At 43.2% G+C, this 20,261-nt stretch overlaps 1 protein-coding gene across 1 annotated transcript in view; it reads left to right on the top strand.

The window, feature by feature from the left end:
• Positions 1-7,442: 7,442 nt before the first annotated feature.
• Positions 7,443-20,261, top strand: part of Zhx3 (zinc fingers and homeoboxes 3) — a 129,908-nt gene continuing 117,089 nt past the window's right edge. Inside the window, exon 1 of the mRNA XM_059261837.1 lies at positions 7,443-7,543. The gene's annotated coding sequence lies outside the window, so the exon portion shown is untranslated. The remainder of the gene's footprint in view (positions 7,544-20,261) is intronic.

Genomic DNA, 20,261 nt, shown 5'->3' with positions numbered 1-20,261 from the left:
TTTCCCCCTTTTTGTCTAAATAATAAAGGAAGCTTATAACTAATGTAAGATAAATATATACAATAATTATATACAATATAAACAGTCAAGAATTACATTAACATTTGACAGATTCAGACAAAAAATTTCATTATTCATCCTGTAAAAATCCAATCTAATGTAAAATATTTAAAACAAGTAGTACCTTTATAAAAATAGATTCAATAATCTACCCTTTTATCTTATCATATCTGTATTCTCTCTTTTTTCTTTTCATAGTAGATTCAATAATCTACCTTTTGTCATTTTGATATCTTCTTTTTCTTTTTAGAGTAGATTCAATGATCTACCCATCTATCCTATTATTTCTATCTCTCTCTTTTTTTTTTTTAGAGTGGATTCAATAATCTACCTCTTATCTATATCCTCTTTTCTTTCTTTCTTTTTTTTAAACAAGAACCCTGAATCTAATCTCATTTGTTTAGCTTTTTTTTAACCATTAACAGTTAACAACTTGTAACCAATCATCATAAACAATGACAATATCCATAACTCATTATGTGACCAAAAAACCACCTACCCCACCTTTTGGGAAAGTGGGCGTTTTCTTAAAATTACTTCTTGCTTTTTGGGGTGAAGACATCTTTAGGAAATCCTGAAAAGAAAATTTGGGGTTTAATTGTCAAGCCATGAGAGAGTTAGTTGTATCATTTGTCCAGTATCTGCATGATGGGAAAGTGCAGGGCTTATTTTAAGTCCTTGCTTTAGTAGTCTGTGAGGCTGAATCATCTCAGCTAGCCATCTCAAAATTGTCCTGAGCAGTTTGTAGTCGAAAGCAGATCTTTTAGTGGTGTTAATCAGCTTAATGGCTTTATCATAGCCCATGTGGAATCATCATTGTGGGATCCCGTCATCCTTTTGAAGATTTCAAAGTTGCTGTTATATCGGGAGACACAATATCACCACACAGGGTAAAATTCCATTGCATACATGAACCAATTTCCATTATTCATTTGTCTATTGATGAGTATCTAAGCTGGCTCCTTTTACTTGCTATGGTGAATAGAGGAGCAATAAAAATGGCTGTGCAAGCATCTTCATGGTAGGATATAGAGTCCTTACATACGTTTACTTTTTTTTCAGACACACTCAGTTTTTTAAAGTGGGTTTTGAGGATCCAAACTCATATCCTTTGTGGGAGCCCACAGAGGTTTCCTAATGAGATCTGAGCTTGCTTTACCCAGCAGGGCTGCATAAGGGGATGGATTGGCCTAGTGCATGGTTACCAGGTGTTTGGAAGGGTCTGCACTTGGATGTGCACTATGCTTTGATCTATCAAGGGAGAAGTCTTTTGCCCCACCCCTTGGCATTCCTTTAAAAAAGCCCTTTAGAAGAGACAGAAGGGGCTGGTGAATTTTGATCCATCCTCCTGAAGCTATCCTGTGTTTCTGTCTGTCTCATCTCTGCTATCTTTCTATCTACTAATTCCTTATGCCTCTCTCCTCTTCATAGGAACCCTGTAAAAGGTGTGGGTGGGCACCCCACAAATGGTGCCCAAACAGGGACTTGGGTGCAGAGGAAGTTAAGTGAGAGTGGAAAGAACCCCGTGGAGGCAACTGGACATGTCCGGTTTTGTAGTGAAGGATAAGGGCAGTGGTATTTTATTCTTCTGGAGTTATAACTGTAAATATAAAGCAGTATAGAAACAGGCTGCAGAGAGTACCTCTCTCTGTCTAGGTTTGTTTGTTTCTTTCTTTCTCTCTTAATCTCTATCTATTAAAATTAGGGAAAAATATAGGGTTATGTATAGGAATATTGGGTAAGAAGAAACTTAGGATAAGAGTAGAATTTCCCTAGTGCCTGACCAGAAAACAGTGTCCAGGAACAAGCAACCATTGCAGATTTAGCAGTCTGAGAAAGTAAAGCCACTATGGGGCAGGAAAATAGTAAACAGATCTTTGAAGATTCACTAGTGAAAAGTTTTTAAAAAAGGAGGGGTTAAGGTGGAACTACAATAAGTACAGAGATTCTTGGAGTTCATAGAGGAACTGTGTCCTTGGTTTTCCAACTATGGGACTCTGAATGCAGACTCCTAGGGGAGATTTGGGGTCAAAATGAAAAAAATATTATGAAGAATATGGACCAGAAAAGATTCCTGTGGAAGCTTTTGGCCTGTGGGCATTGATTCAGGACAGTTTAGATCTAAGCCCTAAGAAGCAGGGGGGAGTTTTTCCTGAGGTGGATGTGAGAGAGACAAAATCCTCCACTCCACCAGCAGTGCCTGAGAACACTTTTATAACATCATCCCTGAGGTGGATGCAGGAGAGACAAAACCCTCTGCTTCACCAAGTGCCTGAGAACACTTTTATAACATCCTACCATCAGAGTCTGTTTCCTCTTGGCAAAAGCCAAGTTTAGGGAATAGAAGTCTTGGGGGAAAAATCTAGTAATTTCTCTCTAAAAAACTGAAAGCTTTTCAGGTCTCTCCTTTTTAGAAAGATACTCATCTTCCTTCTGTAGGGTCAGAATTAGACTCACCTGGTAGGGGCCATCTATCAGAATGGAAAAGTCACCTGTAATTCCCTAGGGGGAAAAAAAACCTCTTGGAATATGGCAAAGCCTCTCTGCTAGTCCTGTCTCCCCTTCAAGCCCGTATTTTTTTTTTTTAAAAAAAGCAGCTTTAAACAATTAAGAAGGGGGGAAATTGTACCCTCAGAAGCTTAATGGCTGTCTGAGCATTTGATGAGGAGTGGGGAACAGAGGAATGTCAGCTCCAATGATGCTCCTCCAGAGGAACTGGAGTGAAAGCAGCTGAACCTATGTTCCTGATATTGAGGTTCCATCCTGCAGTCTGGGGAAAGCAGGAGACTAAGGAAGCCCCCAGACTGCTGAGGAGTTTGGGACAAAGGTTTCATCACTATTTAGTAGAAGCTGAAAGGAAATGGAGCTTGGAGCCACACTGCTTTTGTTTGATTATCAGCAAATTGATGCGTGGCTCCTTTAAAAAGATGATTTCTAATAGATGCATAGGAAGATTTTTCTAAAAGCTTTACAGCAGCTCAATAGGCAATTCTACCCTCACCCTGAGGTGAGGCTTCTCGGTAGAGTGAACCAAAAGTTCTGCTGTAACTGAGTGAAGTTTCAGCAACATTTGTTTGAATTGTGGCACTCAGGGGAGCTGCAATGAGTTTGGGTGATGGAACAGCACCTGGCTGGTGGCTGCTGTGCACACTTCTGCTGGTTCTGGAACGGCTGGGAGGGCTGGTGGGAAAGGTGGCTTTGGGGAGTGGCATTGTCCCAAGTGTTACAGCCCCCTAGCAATAGCACTCATCAAATCCCACACTCAAGGGAGTTAGAAACAACCACTCTAGAGCCACTGACAAATTAGGCTCTTGTTCCCAACTGTCAGAGGAACTTTAAAGATGTTATCAAAATTGACTGTGAACTTCAGAAATGAATCGGTTTTGAGTTCACCTGCAATTTTAACTGTGGTGATTCTTGATTCATGTACTCTGTCTTGTTGGAAGAGAATGTTAAATGGTTCTATTAAGAGGTATGTTTTAGTTGTTTGCTAGTTTACAAGGTAAATCTTATAGTTTGCTTTTGAATGTAAGTTTGTAAGAAGTGTAAATACATGCAGTAAATAGTCATGCTAGTTGTAAATATGTATAGTAATGTTCATAGCTAGAATTATGTTCATATTAATGAACCAGGGTTTGATGAAGCTAAGGGAATATTTAAGTTTGATGCAGTTTCTTTGATTCAGTTTGCATCAAGAGTTTATTGATTTAAAAAAAAGGGCTTGGCACAGCTAAGGCTGTTATAGACATCTTAAGACCCATTCAAAAAAGAGCATTCCATCTTGGTCACCCTCTATTCCTTTATTGGGGGGTGTGGCAGCCTAGGGATCACTGGGTTGTTCAAACTACTTGCAAGCTCTTAGTAGGGACCTGAGATAAAGTTGAATTAAGCTCTGTACCCCCTCATGACATAGGCTGGTAGTCAGGGACAGGCAATGTTCTTGTTAGCTGCCAACCTAAGACAAGAGTATGCTTGATGGAAAGTGTATCTCCGTGATGGGTAAGGTTTGTCTAACTGAAGAAGACGACCTCTGGCACACACAGTCTATCTGAGGGGCCTGAGGGGCTCTTTGACATATTAAGAGGAGGGACTTGTGGAAGCCCACAGAGTTTTCCTAGTAAGATCTGAGCTTGCTTTACCCAGCAGGGCTGCATAAGGGGATGGATTGACCACATGTATGGTTACCAGGTGTTTGGAAGGGTCTGCACTTGGGTGTGCAGTATGCTTTGATCTAGCAAGGGGGAGGTTTTTTGCCCTGCCCCTTGGGATTCCTTTAAAAAGCCCTTTAGAAGAGACAGAAGGGCTGGTGGATTTTGATCCAGATCCTCCCAAAGCTATCCTGTTTTTCTGTCTGTCTCATCTCTGATATCTTTATTAATTCCTTAGGCCTCTCTCCTCTTCATAGGAACCCTGTAAAAGGTGGGGGCAGGCCTCCCACAAACCTCATGCTTGTGTGGCTAGCATTTTACTCACTGAGCCATCCTCCTAGGACACTTAATTAAAACAACTTTTAAATTATATTTATTTATTTATGGGGCAAGAAAAGTAGCAGGAGTCAGTTCTTGCTTTCTACAGTATGGGTTCTGGGGATGGGACTCAGATTTTCAGGCTTGGCAGCAAGTGCCTAACCTTCTGAGCCCTCTCACTGGTCCTTTTTCTTTTGAGGAAAAATAATTTGCCTTTTTGATTAAATATCATCAACAACTTCTCCTCCTCCTTGTCCTCCTCCTCCTCCTCCTCCTCCTCCTCCTCCTCCTCCTCTTCCTCCTCCTCTGGCATACCTCCGTACATTAACATGTGTGTGCTGGTTACCGCCTTTGCCTGGATTCACTTCTTGTCATCTCTCCAGATTCAGCTTCTAGCTTCCAGTGTCATTGGGAACCCTTTCCACACTTGCCTATATCTTGTTTCTTTGGCCTTTTGGTTGTCCCCCCCCCTTCTGATACTAGGCATTGAACTCAAGGCTTTGACTATGCCAGACAAGCACTGTACACCCCAGTTGCAACTCTTTCCTCCCACTAGTCTTTATCTTTTGTTTTTGTTTTTCGAGTCGGGGTTTCTCTGTGTAGCTTTGGCTGTCCTGGAACTCACTCTGTAGACCAGGTTGGTCTCAAACTCACAGAGACCCACTTGCCTCTGCCTCCTGAATGCTGAGATTAAAGGCATGCACTACCACCACCCGGCTAGTCTTTATTTTGAGACAAGGTCTTGCCAAGTTGCCAAGGCTGGCTCAAACTTGTGATCTTTCTGCCTTATCCTCCTGAATATCTGGGGTTGCATATAAATATCACCATGCTTGCCACACACTGGTTATTATACCCTCGGTGCCATGTTTCCCAAAGCAGCTGGCCTTTGCATATTTTCTTCCAGAACCGTAACTTTACATTTCTTTCTCTTCAGAAATATGGAGTTCCTTGGCATCTGGGAGAATGTCTTTCTTACCCTTGCATCACCTAGAGGGCCTAGATCAGAAAAGGTGATTGGAAAGTTGATTGAATAAATGAAAATAAATTGGAGCACAACCTATTCTATATACTCATTCATTCAAGAAATATTTATTGAGTTCCTGAACTTGTCTGCCCATGTTCCAGATGTTGAAAATAAGCAAAACAAACATTCCTGCCCCAAGGGACGCGAGAGACAAATATTGAGGTTATAAGGGCTAGAACAAAGGAAGACAGAGTGATGGAGATTTGGGCTTGATATCCATTGAAGGAACTACCGTTTGAGTAGAACTTTGAAGTGAGAACACACCTTTCTGATGCCCAGGAGAAGACATACTAAGTGCAAATGTCCTTCATCTTCCAGGAGCAGGAAGGAGGCTAGTGTTGCTGGCTGAGGAATAAGGAAGAAGGAGATGCACTTGCTAGAAGAAAGAGCAGACTGCATGGGATCTAGGGGCCCCTGGAATAAAGCTTTGGATTTTTACTGTGCCCAAGATAGGAACCACTGGATGTTTTAAAGAGGAAAGGAACATACTTTGACTTAGGCTTTAACAAGATTCCTGTGGCTGCTGTGTTGAGCACAGGCTGTAATGAAGAAGAGCAGGTAGGGAAGAAGGAAGGTCCTGCAGCACTCCCTGAGTACAGACTTCTAAAAAGAGGGCCAGCAGGCTTGCTCATGATTGAGACGACTGTGACTGGAAGAGAGAGATGAAAGGTGGCTGGGATGGTTAGCCTGGTCATTGAAAATGCTGGACTTGGTATAAACTGTAATGATGAACATCGTGTGATGGCCACATGCAACATGTTAAGGTACAAGTTTTAGTGTTTGACTCTGGACACGTTAAATTTGACACATTACATAGGTTTGCGGACTGTAATAAACTCAGCCTTTTTATTTTTGTTGAGACAGGGTCCTACTATGTAGTCCAGGCTGGTCCCAAACTTGGCAATCCTCCTGCTTCAGCCTCTTTGAGTGAGATTACAGGTGTAGGCCATCACACACAGCCTAATTTTAAACACTAAACACCAAGACATGGAGCAGAAAGCTTTATATAGACTGCCGTTTAATTCTCTTACTTATCCTGCATATACTAATATTTTGTTGCCTTTTGTGGATGAGAGATTATAGCCAATTGATGTTAGATATAAGCAGATTTGGGATTGGGACCTAGTCAGTCTTCAAAGCTCTATTTGTTAATCTGGATTCAAAGGGTGAGGACCACTTTCTGAACATAGTTGCCACAGATTTGGGTTCCGTTATAAAAAGATGCCTGGAATATGAAACAAGATTTTATCCCAGGCCAACAGCAGCTGCAAAAATGAACATGATGGGAGCAGGTGTTTGAAAGCTCCAGTATCCTAAGATAGTGCTAGGGAAGCGGTGACCATAAACTCATTTCGGCTACTATTTCTTGGAGTAAACAAGATATACTACAACCTGCAGTGAAACCTTGGTGGTGTTAAAAAATATCTCCCTAAGGTTGGTAGTTTGGAATCACTGCACTGAGGAGATAGGGCGCACGGGTTTGGGATCCTTGCCCAGACTGCCCTACAGAAAGACCAGGATATGGAGCACAAAGGCCGGGAACGGATAGGGCCTCGGCATCCGCCTCGGTGTCCTCCTCCTCTACCCTCCGTCCTCCGCACAGAAACCGTAGGCGGGTGGCTGGCTGGCGCATGCGCTCTGGGTAAGGCCCGCTCCCCGCGACGTCAGGGGGCTCGCGCTCGTTCCCGAAGCCCCGCCCCCTAGCGCCTGAAGCGACCTGGGCGGAGGAGGGGGCGGCCACGCCCCCAGCCGAATCGCGGAGGGCCGATCGGAGCCGAACTCCTCCGAGCACTACCGAGCTCCGCCGAGCGGCCGGGAGACGGTTGGTGCAGCTCGTCCCCGCCGCAGAAGCAGTCTGTGGCTCCGGCGTCGCCGCCGCTGCCCCCGCCGCCGCCACCGCCGCGGGGCCTGCGCTGGCCGCCCGCCCGCCCGGGAGGGAGGGAGGCCTGCAGCGCGGGGAGAGCGGCCGGGCCGCGGGTGCCGCCGTCGCCAGGTGAGCACCCGCCGAGACCCGTGGTCTCCCTCCGTAGCTGTCAGTCCCCGGTGTCTGTGCGTCTCCCCGCCTGTCAGCCCCTGTGTGTTTGCGAGCGCCTTCCCGCCAGGCCCGGCTCCCGCCGGGCCCTGTCAGCCAGCCGCCAGCACCCCCGCTCCGAGCGGCCCCGCCCCTTCCCCCTGGCGCCCCGCCCTCCCCATCTGTCAGCGCCGCGCTCGCTGTGGGTCCGGCGTCCCGGAGTCCCGGGTCAAGGTGGTCGCGCGGGCCAGGGTTGCAGAGGGAGCCGGAGCGGGCGGTGGAGGCCTGGCCGTGGGCGCGCGTGTCCGCACTCCCGCGGGCGGCTGCGGGCGGCTGCGGGCGGCTGGCACCCCGGGCCTCTGGTGGAAAGAGCGTCGGGACTCGAACCACTCAGGGGTACAGTAGAATCCTCCTTCCCCACGCGGAAACACCAGGGTTCCGGGATGCCCAGATGGGCGTGTGAGCGGAGTTTGGGACTTGTTAAGCCTTGCCAGTTTGGGGGTTTTCATTCAGAGAAACCTGTTGGAAGTGACTGAGGAGTGGGTGGGATGCGGGGCTTAGGTGGCAAGTGTCTGAGAGCTTGAGTCGTTTCGAGTTGCGTTTATGAACAGTGATTGCCGTGGTATTGTGCGAGAAACGGTTACGTGATTCGGGTGGGGCAGGGGGTTAGAGAAGAGAAAACATGTTCCTTTCTGCCTTTATCGGTGTCATGCCAACACATATATTTATCTAGATAGCCTACAATGTTTATTCATGAGGCATCCACACATTTTTTAATTAAAAAGGAATACGGCACTTTCCATTTATATACATGTTCTCATATGTTGCTATCTTGATTTTTTTTTTTTGTTTGTGGTAACTTAGTACTGCAATATTTCAAAACTAAAAGAAATGTGTTCTAAAACAATTGGTAGCTTGCCGGATAATTCTCAATCGAGGAGAAAAGAGCCAAAAGCACACTTCATTAGCTGGAACAACTGATTCGGGCTTAATTTGCTTCTAAGAGACATACAGTGGAAAAATCCAGAAACAGCAAAGGAGTATCAAAGAGCCTTAGGAAATGAGCGAAAAGGGCCTTTGTCTGTATGCCTTGGAGAGATGGTATCAAAGTTGCTTTAAGGGACAGGACTGCCATGTAATGATAAACATATTAACCAAGTTGATTTTGTGACCTTGATACATTGGGCCATTCTTGATTTGTGCAGTGGTTCGTGACAGGCAAACACTGCATGGGAAGTGTGGTAATTTTTTGGACGAAAAAAGTTCCCTATGTTGTTTTTCTCCTCCTCAGTTGAAGTAAGATTTCAGACTAGCTTCGTCCATGATTGGGGGTGCAGTGTGTGTGTGCGTGTCGTATGTGCTTTTGCTTGCTTGTGTGAAGCCATTTCTCTGTTTTTCTGGCACTGATTTATATTTAAGGCAGAAAACTTGAGTAACAAAAGAATAAGTGGAAAAAAAACCCTTATAATCACACAAACTCTAGTAAACTTGTTTGGCATTTATTTTTTTCAGTCTTTTGTTCCCAATTATATGTGTTTTCTTTTTTTTCACTCTCTCTATAAAAGTGCTACCAGCCTATATGATTTTTATTGTATACTTTTCCTTCCATTTATAAATAGATTATGAGGGGTATGACTAGCTTTTATGAGGAACTGTTTTCCCTTTGTAATTCCTTTAAAAAGAAATCCAGGCCATGGAAGTTCTCTGCTTGCACCCCTCCAGTAACTTCTCTGAAAGTCAGATCTCCAGTCCCTCCTGTGGCCTGCTGGCTGCCAGTCTCCAGCCTGGCCCAGTCAATCTCGGCTGTCTTTGTACGAACCTCAGTCATACTCCAGCCCTGTGCCTCTGCGGTTACGGTTCCTCTGTGTGCACAGCTGGCCTAGATATTATAACATTAAGACGGATTTCCTTAGCTTTAGGTCTTTAGGTTTTCCCCAGCAACTCTTCACAATTCCTATCACCCCCTGCTTTCCATTCTGTGCTGTACTTATCACCACTTGGTAGTATTTATTTCTTGGCTTATTGTCTGTGTTATTTGCTGTCTCACAAGCACGAGACCTTATTTCACTGAAATACCCTCGGGGTTTAGAACGGCCCCTGATCCACTATAGGTACTAAAATATTTGCTCAGTGAGTAAGTAGAGGAATGCTAGTTGTCCATCTGTTCATGTGACATTGCTGGTAGCCTTCTAGATAGCTACATCATGAGATAGAATAACAAACTGTTAAACTTTGCAACTTTCCTCTCCTTAACATATCTTAGAAGAATTTATAAGGTGAGCTTAGGATCTTAGAACAACAGTCTTAGGAGCTGGAGAGACAGTTCTGCAGTTAAAAGCACTGGCCGCTCTTCCAGAGGACCAGGGGTCCATTTCCAGTGCCCACATGGACAAATATCTGGAACTCCAGCCCCAGGAGATCCAGTGCCCTCCACTGGCTTCTGTGGGCACCAGGAACACAAGAAAAACACAGATATACCCAAAGATGAAACATCCATACACATAAAATAAAAATAATAAAATAGAAAAACAGGCTGGAGCGTTGGCTCAGCAGTGAAGAGCACTTGTTGCTCTTGCAGAAGATTGAGGTTTGAGTCCAAGCACCCACATGGCACCTTAGAACTGTCTGTAACTCCAGCCGCAGGGGAACTGACAGTTTTCTGACCTCCATGGGTACCAGGCACATATGTAGTGTTCATACATACATGCAGGCAAAACATTCATACACACAAAATAATAAAATCAATAAATCTGAAAAAAGAAAAACCTTGATTTAACTTGAACAATTGAGGGAAGGAACATTTTTGGCAAATGTTGCTGGCATCTTATGCATTATCCCTTGTGTCACACGGGGAATTTTTGAGAAGCCTAAAGTGTCCCAGTTTGGTTGTTCTTAGCAATAGTATAATCCTCAAGAGCATGGTGAGCTTTTGTGTCCTCAGATACAAAGGTGTAATTACAGCCTCAGTGTGTTTTCACTTGGGGAGTAGCTGTTACATTTACTTACTTTCTTGGCAGTCTGTCCTTTTCATCTCTCTGCCTATCATTTTTAGATGGCTTTGGAGGTGCACTTACTTGCTTACTATTTTTTTTATCATTTTATAATTAATCCTTGACCTTTGAGCATTTTTCAGTCTCTCGTGTGACCTTTGAACTGTTTGAAAGTGCCAGCTTTATCTTTCAGGAGGAAACAGCATCTGTAGTAAAATGTATCATTGTGCCTCTGTTGATTTTGAAGAGGGGCTAATGTTGGGTGTAAAATTCTTAAAAGTTTGAACTTCAGATAGGCTACTCTTTGAGTTTTTTTGGGAAAAAAGACTTGTTGTTTTCTTTGAACGATGCCTAGAACAATAGAGCCCAGAGACCGTAGAAAACCTTTTGATGCTCATGTTCCAGATATGTAAGAACTTGGTGGTAGTGGTGGTTGGTGGTGGTGATATAGTGTATATGTCCTAAATGGAAATTTCCTTCAGCTGAAGGCCTGTAGGAAATATGTTAAAATGTTTTCTTATTTATTTTCCTCAATGGGGATTTGTTGCAAATGTATTTGGGGGCAAGCCTGTGTGCTTTTGTAGAGATCGCTTAATCCTGTTCAGTTTCAGATTGCCCTCTCTTCCTCTGAGACAGGTCTTCATATATTGCTGAGGCTGTCCTTGAACTCACTATACAGCCCAGGATATCCTTGAACTTGTAATCCTCCTGCCCCAGCTTCCTATGTTTTAGGAATAAAAGCATGTAACCACCACACCTGAATTTTATTCTTTTCTCAGACCCAGATAATCTCACCCAAGTCTTTAGTATGCCCTATATGGAGACAACTCCCTCTTCAAGCCTCCCACTCTTTCTGGCTCGAGGCTTGCATTTTCATCTACCAGACTTTCCTGTTGTCTTTGCTTGCCACCTCATCTCAAACTTCACATGTCCACAACTTACCTCCTCCCTCCATTCCTCTCTCATGTTAGTGATATAACCTGGGGCCTTGGCTTTGCTAAGCAATCCCCGACACCCCCAAATTGGTCTCTCCATCTTCCTCTCAAACTTCCACATTTATAGTCATCATTCTTGACTCATCCCTTATGCCCACCCCAGAATATTTCAAATCCTTCTCCTATTTCCTAATCTGGCATTCTCTTCTCTCAGCTGGATGACTGACTGTCAGTGCATCTTAGCTGGTCTTCTAGCTTCACTCTTGCCTGCTTCCATAGCAGCCAGAGTAAACTCATTAAAAGGCAAGGGCAGGGGGTTGGGAATTTAGCTCAGTGGTAGAGTGCTTGCCTAGAAGTACAAGGCCCTGGATTCCATCCTCAGCTCAAAAAACAAAACAAAACAAAACAAAACAAAAAAACCCACACAACTACAAACAAAAAACAAGAACAAAACAAAACAACAACAACAAAAACCCAAAATAACAAGAGTATCCAAATCCTTCTCTTATTCTCAAGCATGCGTTTATATGGAAGGATATACAATATATGCATGCACATGAGTGCGTGTGCACACACACTCACACAAACTTTTATACTAGGTGGTGGTGGCTCATGCCTTTAATCCCAGCACTCGAGAGGCAGAGGCAGGTGGATCTCTGTGAGTTTAAGGCCAGCCTGGGCTACCAAGTTAGTTCCAGGAAAGCCGCAAAGCTACACAGAGAAACCCTGTCTTGAAAAACAAAACAAAACAAAACAAAGGCAAGGGCAGACCATCTCTTTGTTGAGTGGCTACCCACTGTATGTAGAATCACATCTGTGCTTACTTTGAGGTGCCAGCCAGCCCCTCTGCCCTCTCTAGTCCCTGCTCATTGCTCATGTTTGTCAGGTTGAACACCTTCAATTCCTCAAATATGCCAAATTCTCCTCGTTTGTATAAATCCTTCTTTCTGACTGGTACTTGTAGCATGAATCTTAAAAGTTTTTCTTAATAAAATCAAACCTGAGCCAGGTATTGGGGTGAATACTGGAAAACCAGAGAGTCAGAACAAGCCACAGCTAACCTCATCTGGCCAACTTCTCAGCTGATCTTGTTTCCTCAGACTGGAAGCCTCTGTGTCCTCATATCTGAATGGCTCTCAGCTGAACTGTGCTGCTCAAAACCTAAAAGCTTAACCAGCCAAATACTTCTAGTTCCTGGTCTTTACACCTTATATACCTTTCTACTATCTGCCATCACTCCCTGGGATTAAAGGCTCACTTCTTGGGATTAAAGGCGTGTGTCACCATGCCTGGCTGTTTCCAATGTGGCCTTGAACTCACAGAAATCCCAGATGGATTTCTGCCTCTGGAATGCTAGGATTAAAAGCGTGAGTGCCAACATCTTCTAGCCTAAGTATCTAGTGGCTTTTCTGTTCTCTGACCCCAGATAAGTTTATTAGGGTGCACAATATCTTGGGGAACACAATACCACCACAGGTACTCTTCTCAGAAAGATCCTTCCTTCTCAAACACCTAGCCTCAGTTAAGATTTACCTTCTCTTCAGAATGGCAGTTATTGATGGCTCCTTGTATAGTAGCTTCCTTCTCATCGTCCCATCTTGGTACATAGACATTTCCTGGTAGGCACTTACTAAAATCCCAAGAATTCATTTATGTTTGTTTCTTTCTTTATTGTCCCTTTCCCAATAGATTGCAAGATGTATGTGGGTGAGGACAGTTTTGGTTGGTTAAGGCACAGCTCTGGTGTGTGGCTCTCTTTGTAGGATCCTGTAGGTCAATGTTTCAAGCACTTTGAATAATTATTATAACAAGTAACCTTTTTGAGAGTTACTAAGTACAAGGTCCACTGCTAAGTATATTCACACATTACTCTAAATCATTGGGAGAACCTGGTAAGGTGCAATGATAATAAAGTTAACCATTTTTCTTTGTAGTTGAGGAATTGGAGTTTAAAGTAACACAGTTGAGAAAGCAGTAGAGTTGGGATTTTAATCCACATAATCTTTCATCCTTTCACCTTAATCATCTCTACCCTTTGACATGAATATAGGGTGAACGAATATGAGGAAAGCTATGATCTTTATAGTTATTTACTGCTCATGTTGTGTTTTTAACGATGTATGGGAGATAAAAACTGAGAATATTTGGGTTATGGTCTTATGTAATTCTGCGAAGATTTAAAGTTTTTTTCTGTGTGTGTGTGTGTGTGTGTGTGTGTGTGCACACGCACATGCGCGCGTGCTCATACACATGTGTTTATGTTGGTTTAGATTCCAGAATTGGACTTTGGGTGTCTTTAATTGCTCCTTGCCTTTTTCCACTTTGGAGACAGGTCCTCACTCTGTAGCCCTGAAGGTCTGGAACTTATATGTGGACCAGACTGACCCCAAACTCCTAGACATCCACCTGCTTCTGCTTCTAGAGTGTTGGGATTAAAGATGTGCACCCGCACATATGGCCCTTCTTTTTTTAAAAAAAGTTTATTTTTCAGCTGTAAATGTAAAAGAAAAATGTGGTTTTCATCTCAGAGGGTCATTGTGAGGAAAAGAATTGCACACACAAGAAAATCAGTGTCAATTATAAGGAAGGAAAGGCTTGTAGTCTCTCCTACAAATATGGCTTGGTTGAGAATGAAAGACATACAGTTAATAATTGTGTGTTCTTCCACTAACCCTGGTTTTGAGTCAGGATTTGTAATTATTCTGCGTATTCATGATAACTTTCTGTTTGGATTTAAGCTTGTTTTATGCTTGGGAGGCAAGATAGCTTCTTCCTTTCTTTTTTCTTTTGTTTGTTTTTTGTTTTTCACTGTTTAGCTGAGGCTATCCTGGAACTCACTTTGTAGACCAGGCTGGCCTCGAACTCACAGAGATCTGCCTGCCTCTGCCTCCTGAGTGCTGCAATTAAAGGCATGTGCCACCACTGCCTGGCTTCCTTTCTTCTTTTAAAACTCATCTCTGTCTTAAGATTCTTAGAGGAGAGAACTTTCAAGAGGCTATTTTATTTTCCTTTTCTAGAAAATTACTCACTGGGTATCTGGAGAGATGGCTGCTCTTCCAAAGGACCTGAGTTCTGTTCCTAGTATCCACATGGTGGCTCACAGCCATCTGTTGTTACTACAGTCCCTGGAGGTCTAATGCCTTCTTATGACCCCCACCTGCACTTGGCATACAAATGGTACACATACATGCATGCAGGCAAAAACACTCATATGTATGAAATAAAATAAAAACATTAGAAAGCTATTCACCAGCATACTGTTTGTTTCAGGAATACTCCAATTCCTCCAGGGAATTTCAAATCATTGAATGAACAGGGCCCCATTACCTGACCAGCTCAGGTGTCATGAAGTTGGCAGCCCTCATGATGGGACTCTCTGAGCATAGTTGTATTTTTTAGTGGGATTGCTTATGGGTGAGTGATAGGATAATGGCTTCCACCCTTTTTGTATAAGTTTTCTTTTCTTATTGCTGTGACCAAATACTTGGCTAAAAGCAACTTAGGTTTAAGAAGGGACACAGTCTTTCATGGAGAGAAGGCATGGTGACAGGAGTGTGAGGCAACTGGTCACACTGGGTCCACAGTCAGGAAGCCAAGAAAGATGCGTTTTGGCATAAAGCTGGTTTTCTCCATTTCCCCTTTTAATTAAATTAGGACTCTAGTTCATGTGATGGTGCTGCTTACATTCATCAGCAGCCTTCCTGATGATTGTTAATCCTTTCTGGAAACCCTCACAGACACACTCAAATGTGTGCCTCACTGATAACTTAAATGTTTACTAATCCAAAGAGCCACAGTAGAAATTAACCAGTAGAGAATGGAGTTGTTTGCTTAGAATAAGTGGAAAGAAGCCAAAGGAAAAAGGAAACATTTTGGCAACAAATTGAGGTCAGAAGGATGGAGAATGACTTTGAAACAATGTCTGTGATGGCTAGGCAGCATCAAGATAGGAGAGGATGGATTAATTGAGACACCAGTGGCATTTAACTGCCTAATTTGGGGAGTGGAGAAGGCATATGGTTGGATTGAGCCAGAGTTGGGATTTGCTGAGGGTGAGTGGCAGAAGGACAGTGAAGCAGGTGCACTGAGGGTATTGGTCAGAAAGTGATTAACATGACAGATGGGGTTCCAAGGCTACATGGCAAGGAGAAAAGAGCTAGAGGTGTTGATGAAGTCAAGGGATGAGTGTTTGGGAGTGATGAATAATACCAGGATGTGGTTAGAGCGACATGTGCATGCAAGATTTCAGAGTTGGAGTACTTAATTAGTGGGCATGACAGACTCCTGTGTTTTAACACAGATATGAACCATTGAAGTGAACTCTGTGAAGAAGACTGAAGTCAAGGAGATTAAATAACTAAACAGCTGGATTTGTTTTAGTTGTCGGTAAGGTTAGAGAAGCCATTAGGAGGATGGCAGCATGTATGGAACTGAGAGAAAAAGAGCTAGGTCTTCAGTGAATGAGGTGAGGGAAGAGGTCCCAGTGGTGGAAGAGGCTAAGATTTGTTAAAACCAGTCTGTAGGAGCCTCAAATTATCAGTGGATTCTGCTCAAAGGAGGATGTTAAAAGCATGACCCAGATGTACTGGTTGTAAGGTCTCTGGGAGAAGTCAGTTTTGGCCCTGTTCATCATAATTCAAATGGTCTGCCTTGGTAACATGCACTGCTGTGTTTCTAGAATGTGTATGAAAACAATGTTAAAAATAAGAGATACCAGGTTCGCCTATGGAACTATCTCGAGGAGAGGAACTTGAGAATATATATTTAACACTCCTCTGCCGTATACCTATCCCTGGCACTTCTTTATAATTAGGTTGTTTTGGAGTAGTGTGTCCATAGTGATTAATAACACGGGAGTGCTAGGAACGTAATTTATTTAGTAGAGTGCTGACCTAGCAGGCACAAAGCGCTGGGTTCCATCCCTAGCATTACAAAAATATGGTTGCCCATAATCCTACCACTTAGGAGGTGGAGGCAGGAGAATCAGGAGTCCAAAGTTAACCTAGTCTATGTAGAGTTCAAGGCAAGGCTGGGCTACACACACACACATACACACACACACACACACACACACACACACACACACACACACACACGGTGGGAGGAGGGTTCAGGGAGAGGGAGAGAGAGACTATGAATCTGAAAGTTGACTGGTGGGTCTAAAAGAAGTGACACCAAAGGCAGTGAGCCTTTGCCTTGACTCTCAGGAGCTCATTTCCCCCAGTTCACCTGATAGCAGAAGCTAGGAAACGTTTCATTAGAGGCATCCACACTGAAAACAAGAAGGGTGCCAGGTAAGGATAGAAACAGCACTGTTAATAAATTAACAGAAAGATTAGCAGTTTGGAGGATGCTCATGAATCATTATTGTTATCCCATTCAACATAAATAGCTCTTCAGGCTTGGTTTGTTCATAAGGCAGGGAAATAATAGTCAATTTAGAAAGCTTTTCATCACAAACAAACAAGTTTTAGTGATCCATAAAGTTAACTTATGCAACTCAATTCTGTCTCTGAAGATACCGAATTAAAAGAAAGATTTACTTAATACACCAAAGACAAAAGCAATTTTATTCATAAGGGATGCATAGCTGAATAGATACTCAGCATCATAATACCAATAGCCATGCTATCCTGTTCTTTTATTTCAACTAAGCAAATCTGTTTCTTTCCACGACAAGAGGGCCACTGCAAAAGAGTAGTTGCTAGGAATGGAACTGGAAGTTAGCTCCCTGGCTGACTGCTTAGAAGCTTCTGTTACTTGTGAGGAGGTTTTGAGCTGGAGTTGTACTGTTAGAATACTTAATTGTATACCTACCACATGGGTTGTCATACACAAACACTAAAGCTTTTGGGGGAAGAATGCAGTCAGGACTATAGGAAGTGGATGCTGTGGGCCTTTGGCTTAAAACTTTGATTAGCTCTGTCCTGTGTTAGATTTCTATTTCCTCTTAGACAGAGAAGCCAGGCTTTCAGCTGATGAGCCCATTAACATGTCAGCTGCATTCCAGTAACCTCCACATCTTCCAGTCATGAGTCTCATTCTTCCTTCTCTTCCTCTTCTCTCCCTTCTCCTCCCCTCCCCCGCTTTACCATTGAACTTCAGGGACCCAGTTGTTTGTTTCCACACTGAGAGGCCTAGAAAATAATGGCAGTGGAAGTTTAGCAAATGCCAACTAATCAGAACTTTCAGTTTTAAAATAAAAATATTCCATCTTAGAAAAAACCCCTGGAAATCGAGTTTTCTTTCCCTTTTAGAAAAACATTTTCTTCTAAAGCAGAGAAACACCGAACAAAGCCAATGAGCAGTTTGATGGTATTTCTTTAGTATCAGACTTCTTTTCCCTCCAGAGTTAAAAAACCCCTGAAACTGCTGTTTTGTGGTACTCTTTGTAATATTTGAATTACTAATAATATTCAGTTTGTGAAGCAATTTTTGTAAATGCCTGCTATGTACCAGGCATCTTGGGGTTAAAAAAAAAAAAAAAAAGGTGATGGAGTTCTCTGGCCTCAAAGAACTTTTTTCCCCCTAGGATAAAGAGGTATGGCCTTGTTGGAAGAAGTGTGTCACTGGGGGTGGGCTTTTAGGTCAAACGCCTACACCATGCACAGTGTCTGTCTCTCTGTCTCTCTGCCTATGGATAAGGATGTAGCTCTTAGCTACTTCTCCAGCACCATACCTGCCTGCCTGCTGCCTCCATGCTCCCTGCTGCCATGTGTTCTGCCATGATGATAATGGACTAAGCCCCTGAAACCTTAGACAAGCCCCCAATTAAATGCTTTCCTTTATAAGAATTGCCTTGGTCATGGTGTCTTTTCACAGCACTAGAACAGTGATTAAGACAATGGTATAGCTGGGCGGTGGTGGCGCACGCCTTTAATCCCAGCACTCGGGAGGCAGAGCCAGGCGGATCTCTGTGAGTTCGAGGCCAGCCTGGGCTACAGAGTGAGTTCCAGGAAAGGCGCAAAGCTACACAGAGAAACCCTGTCTCGAAAAACAAAAAAAAACAAAAACAAAAAAAAAAAAAAAAAGACAATGGTATAACCTATTGTTCCTAAGCTATAAAAAATATGCAGCGTACTACTGTTCTGAATACTAGAAGTAACTATGACACAGCAGTGTTTGTGTGTTTAAACTGAAAGTATAGTAAAATCCCCATGCAGTTGGAATTTTTCAGCTCCATCCTAATCATATGGGACCACCATAATATATGCAGTCCATTGTTGACTGAAACATCATGATGTGGCTCATGATTATGTAATGTGATAAATGGAAAACCAAAATAATGGAATAGTTGGTGATGGAGCCCTGTGGGGTGGGTCAGCTGCTCTCGGATCTCCCTTGCTCTAGGATGGCAAAGTACAAAGAGACTAACATAAAAGCTGTGAAGCAGTGCTCAGGGGAGCTCTTCCTGGTTGAGGGCTCTGTGTGCTTGGTTCTTGTGTGGTCTGCCTCAGGAAAAAAAAAAAATCTTGTTAGAGTGAATTCTCTCTCACTGATGAGTGTGTTCCTGTGCCTGAGTTCACTCCTTTGGCAGGTTAGTGACTGCCAGGTAGATCACCGCGCTGGCTTTGTGGAAAGTAGGAGCTGAAGTCTTACCCTTGTAAAAGCTATTTTGTTTTTGAAGTGGGTGGGCCTTTGGCACTAACTGGTCAAGGGTAGTAGTACAACGAGGTCTTTGAAGGAAGGAGAATGTATCAAATTACTGTTTGTGGAACTTCGAAGTGGGAGTTGATTATTGCTTTCCATTGTCTGTTGGATGAAAGTTATACTCCACAGATTGATATTTAAAGACTTCCACAGTCTTTGATCAGTTCTCCAGACTACTTATCCTTTTCATTCATTCCAGCTCCTTTGTACATCAGCCAAGAGTGCCTCTGATAGAACACTAGAATGTGATTTGAGAGACCAGATGCTGTAGTGAAAATGCCTTTAGACTGTGAGTCAAGTCCTGAACTGTGCCTCACTCTTGGCTCCTCCATTTACTAGTGATTTACTTATCCTCTAAGTCATTCTCATTTATGACCCTTTGTAACAATGATGAGTGTCAAATGAGAAACTTTATTTTAGAGTTTCTTGGTGAGAATTAGTAATTTATAGAGGTTGTGTCATTAGCCTAATCCACACAACAGGCTCTTGTATAAATTTTCTTCTTTGCCACTGTATCTTCTGCCTTCTCTCAGATACCTAAACTCATATGAGTAGAGAAGCACTAGCATATATAATAGACAACACTGCTGAAACCTCAGTGACCAAAAATAATAGACATATTTGTGCTTATTAATAATCTAAATAGCAATGAAGAGAAAACCCAGTCCCATGAGTATATGCTGGCTTATAATCGTAAATTGTCCTGGGGTAACAATGGCCAACAGCACGAGGGAAGAGACTGAGAATGAATGGTTGTCTAGGAGGCTTTTATGCACCAGACTTAGGATGGGAGCTGGTGAGTAAATCCAAACGAGAAAAGGTTGAGAAGAGACTGGATAGGAAGTGAGTTTGGTTGTATGACTGTTTGCACAGAGTGGTGCACGGACTCCAGGAAGAGTGAGGCAAGACCTGTGCTGTTTGAAGACAGAATGAAGAGGTCCTTCTGCCTGGATAGTTAGGGACTGAGAAGGCCTGGAGGGCCTAAGACTGGCTTCTGGGTGGAGGCAGGTGGTTGCAAAGGTCAGGAGTGAGAACTAGGGGTGTTCACATACATTCTAAAGTAACCTTCCAAACAGCTCTGGAGACAGACACTGTTGCCCTTTAAAGCCCGCACAACTAATAGGC

This window comes from Peromyscus eremicus, chromosome 4 (assembly GCF_949786415.1).
Source record: "Peromyscus eremicus chromosome 4, PerEre_H2_v1, whole genome shotgun sequence".
Classification (NCBI taxonomy): Eukaryota; Metazoa; Chordata; class Mammalia; order Rodentia; family Cricetidae; genus Peromyscus; species Peromyscus eremicus.
The sequence above is the reverse complement of the archived record's forward strand: the minus strand, read 5'-3'. Positions and strand labels throughout refer to the sequence as shown.